At 38.4% G+C, this 5,000-nt stretch overlaps 1 protein-coding gene across 3 annotated transcripts in view; it reads right to left on the bottom strand.

Annotated features, from left to right (window-relative positions):
• The window catches only part of LOC128642927 (histo-blood group ABO system transferase), a 160,771-nt gene that overhangs the window by 100,447 nt on the left and 55,324 nt on the right, over nt 1–5,000 (bottom strand). The window lies entirely within an intron of this gene.

The following is a 5,000-nucleotide window of genomic DNA, read 5'->3' as shown; positions in this document are numbered from 1 at the left end:
CTGGAGGAGCATTTTAGCTCTTTCACCTCCCCTATGTGGTACAGGTACATGGTCTATGATGGTGTAGCGGAGGTCATTGACTTTATAGCCCGCCTCCATGAAGTGTCTGGCCACCGGTTGTTCAGATTCTTTCTTGTCCAGTGCTGACCTTATAGCTGCTCAATGATTAGCCATTCTGATTCTGAGGGTGTCTACTGTTTTCCCTACATAGAATTTCCCACACGGACAGTGCAGCATATAAACAATGTGGGTAGTTGTACAGGTGACTTTGTGTTTAAGAAACTATTTTTTGATTTTGTATGGATGGTTAAAGTACTTCCCTGTGGTCATCCCATTGCATGTCGTACAACCCAGGCATCTATAGCAGCCTTAGTTTTGTTGGAGCCATGTGCCACTAGTATAGCAGGGGCGCGGATCAGTGTGGATGAGGTGGTCCCTAAGTGATTTTGCTCTCCTGTAACCAATCCTGGGTGGTCTTTGGTTTTTAAAAGGTAGAGTACCATCTGTTTTGACTATTGGCCAAAACTTTCTGATGGTGTTCGCTACTTGTTCATCTCCAGGAGTGTAGGTGAGTGTCATCGTCAGGGTGTCTTCTTTCTTTTCTGTTGGTTTATTACTGGCAAGTAGTACTTGTTGATTATCCTCACGTATTTTGTTGCGGCTTTCTTTCAGTATTCTTTTAGTGTACCCCCTAGTACGGAATTGTTGTTACAACTATTCAAGTTGTTTGTCTCCATTGTTTGTCTCTGTGTTGTTCCTTATCACTCTCTTCATCTGTGACATTGGTAATGCCCTTTTTAGTGCCGGTGGATGGCAACTTCTGGCGTGAAGGAGGGAGTTTTTGTCTGTACTCTTTCGGTAGAGTGTAGTCATCAATTTTCTATTCTTTTTATATATCTTCAGGTCCAGGAAGTCAATATGGGTCAAACTTCTTTCCATTTTGAATTTCAGGTTATTATTATCCATGTTTAATCCTTGGAACCATGTTTCTAGATCTTCTTCTGTGCCTGTCCAGAGTATAAACAGGTCATCTATATATCATTGGTATATCCTGTTGTCCATTAATGCCATAGTGCCTTGTGTCTCAAAGTCTGCCATGTAGAGATTTGCGTATGCAGGGGCCACATTTGACCCCATGGCCGTCCCTGCTATTTGCAGATAGTATTTTTGTTCGTAGCGGAAATAGTTGAGTTCCAGGCACATACGTAGTAATTCTAGTATGATGTCCTCCGGGGGTCCTATGAATGGATATTTCCCGAGTTGTCTGTGGACCTGAGCTGTCAATTGTATTCAATGTCCTGGGCTTGTTGTATCTTTGTCTCCAGCCTCTGTTTTGTCTATAGGAAGAGCGTATATACATACATACAAAGATATATGAAATCCAAAAAACAAAAATATATGCAAGGAGCGGGGGTAGTAAGCATAGAAATTTATTTAACAAATAAATCCAAATATCGGAAAGTTCCAAAATGACATAACGGAGGTCAGTGCCTCCAGGGTAAAACAAACAGAGATATGAACAAGAAGCTTAATTAACACAATGGCTGATGCGTTTCAGCATTAGCCTTACTCATAACCATATTAAAATTGAAAACACACCATGATTGGCCACACGGGTTTCACACCCACTTTCTGTATGGCCAATCAGGATAACAATGAGCCCCACGCCCACTAACATTCTCACTAGCATTCTGTGTTATCTAGCGAAATTAAGATCTTATGAGAACATGGGAAAACTCTCCTATCCCAGTTGAATGAGAGCATGAATATACCCTAAATGGTAATAATAACTTGATCCTCAATGTGCAGATAGAGTAACGCTAGGTATAAAGGATATATTTCATTTTTAATTTTGATTAAGGTTTACCAGTGTAATATTTGACATCTAATAAAAAACCAAGACCCTGCAAGAAGCGATCATGTTGCTAAGGGACTGAAAAACCTGGTGATATCTAAAGATTAACTAAACTTAATAGGCGTGACAAAGGTAAACCTATAGGGACCAGGGTGTGAATGGCTGGCATAACCTAGGGTCTAATAGTGAAAAATAGTAAACTGTGAAACCCTGGACATAGTATATACCAACTACCACATTCAATAATCACGACAAATCCCACTAATGTAAGGACAATCTGATTAGTGGAATATAAGAATGTAAACATTACTATAAATTACTAAGATTACACACTGTGCTGTCAGGGTACTGGATAATCAAGATCAAGAACGACCCATACCAATGTTAAGCATAAATCAACAGATAAATAAATAACTATTGAGATATGGGAAACCACTATATTTGATTGATAGTCCCATGGAGGACTGCAGGGGGAAGCCAATGCCACCCCACTGTAGTCTAGGGGAACAGTATCAACCTACCAGAAATTGATTACGTAAAATTCTGAATTGAGACCTTCTGGAATTCTCGTTTTCAATTTGAAAATCCAGAAGGCTTCTCTTTCCCCTAATTTTCGTACCCTGTCACCTCCCCCCTTTTTGAAAGATACTTTGTCAATAATTGTCCATGAGAAGAACCTTATGTCTTTCTGATGACCATCTGAGAAATGTTTAATGAGGGGAGTGGTTAAAATGCCTGCTCTGATATCTGACAAATGCTCTTTTATCCGGGTCCTGGCTTCCCTTGTTGTTAACCCTACATACTGTAGGTCACAATTCTCACATGTAATGAGGTAAATTATGTAAGTTTGTCTACAATTTAAACATTAATTCCAAAGTTTTCGCCAGTGTTCATCGAGTTTCAATAGGGAGCATATACAGGACTGGAGACCCGGAAGTACCTCAAGTACAGGGTGACTGTAAGTGCCTATGGGGACTCGGAAACCCTTACTGTGTCTCTTGTGAGAGTGAAGCAGCAGCAGCGGAGTGAAGGGAGAGATAGTCCGGCACCGGTTTGGCAGTCTGAGCCCACCTGAAGAGTCGAGGTATGTGCATAAGCATTGAACAATCCAGGTTAATACGGCTACCCTAGTAATTGTTTACCGCAAGGTCTTGTTCCTGACATTGTATACTTGGTGTATGAGTAAAGAATCTGCTCCACTGTATTTTGATTATATTGCTCCGGGTGTGGGAAGCTCTTAGAATCAGTGATATCTATAGCAAGAGTCACATAGCGACGGTGTTTCTAGAGCATTTTTAAGTCCCACAGCTCAATTTCACACCACTTGAACTTGTTCTCTTTTGACTGTATACAAATTATATATATATATATATATATATATATATATATATATATATATATATATATATATATATACACACACACACACACACATACACATACAAATATATATATATATACACACACACACACACACACATACACATACAAATATATATATATATACACACATACATACACATACACAAATGCATATATATACATATATATATATATATATATATATATATATATACACACACATATATATGTATATACATATATATTTTAATATTATGCACTAACAGATAACTGCACGTAATTCATGATTAAATTGTTTATTTAACTTACTCACATGAAACTTTGTTATAATGAATATATATGTTACACAAGTTGCACTTAAGTTTAGAAAATAATGTGAAAAAATATTGAATGTTTAAATAGGACACTATTCCTTTAAAAATAATTAGAACAATAGTAACTTGATTATAATACACCTGTTGTTGGTCACATGCACAGCCTATAAAAAGGTCGTTTTGAATTATGTACTAATCACTTGGCTTGAGAAAGGGCAAAAGCCCGAAACGTCGCCTGTATTTCACTGCTTGTAATAAAACTTTAAAAATCTCTTTGGAGTGCTGCAGCCATTTCTATATTCTGATATAGGTGAGACAGAGGCAGCTTGCACCCAGAATAAATAAGCTGAATTGGTGCTGGACTTTACCACTACTATACAAATAATCATAAGTCATTAGCACAATTCCAAAATCAAATTTGCTAAAAACAAGCTATGGAAACTCAACATGATGTGTTTACTTTCTCTGATGTGGAGGCTGCCGCTATAGCTACCTTGGTAAGTGGCCCCAGGGATTTTTTGGCTGTCCCTGACACAGACATCAGTTCTAAACAATGGGAAAGAGAAAAAAAAAGAAAGAGGTGAATTGGGAACTGCATTCCTCAACCCTAGCAGAATATTACAAAATACGCCGGATCCCTAGGGGACTGAGAGTGTCACTGAGACCGACACTCTTTATGGAGGATAAAGAATATTGTTCAACATTTGAGAAAATTTTAAATAAATGTTCCGATGATTTTGACAATACAGCGTATACAAAAGGAGATACTTACAAATCAACAGAAGATAGCAGCACTGGAGACAAGTTTACAAGAGAAACTATCCCTCTCGGACTTTACCAATTTGAAAGCTGATTTAGATACAAAATTGGCAGAATTTCGCAAAACTAATGAAGAGAAAAAAAAAAGAGTTAAATTTTCTAGAGATGCGGATGATTACCTGAACGGTCACGTGTACAGATGGGAGTCTCGTGAGACGAGAGTGTACAGAGGTGACGTCAGACGCCAAAGCCGACGAGGAAGAGAGCGCTTCTCACGATCAGATGCCAGTGATAAATCTCAGAGGGGCTCAGTCAGGACAACACCGCAGTCCCAGGCTTCTTCTTCTTTTTCCCATCAGGTGGTGAGACAACAAGGAGTAGGAGGGGCGGACGAAAGTACCAGCGGAGCCGCAAGTTGGCCGCCGAGAGAATGTCGGGTGAAACGTTAAATGATTTAGTGATTAACATATCACAGATACCGTTCACAGAAGGGGAGATGAATTTATTAAATAGAGGTCTTGGCTTTTGTCCAAGTAATACCATTAACTTTATGGACCTGGACATTGAATTATATAGATTTTTCAGACAGTTACGTCTTAAAGCACATTTTTCTAGGATGTCTGAGAATATTGCATATACAAATGTCGACAATATTAATTGTTTAAATATTTTTAAACTATATCTTGATTGCCAAATCTAATTTTTTTACC

The sequence above is a fragment of the Bombina bombina genome, chromosome 12, assembly GCF_027579735.1.
Source record: "Bombina bombina isolate aBomBom1 chromosome 12, aBomBom1.pri, whole genome shotgun sequence".
NCBI classification, from domain to species: Eukaryota; Metazoa; Chordata; class Amphibia; order Anura; family Bombinatoridae; genus Bombina; species Bombina bombina.
Note: the sequence above shows the minus strand (reverse complement) of the source record. Positions and strands in the feature narration are given on the sequence as shown.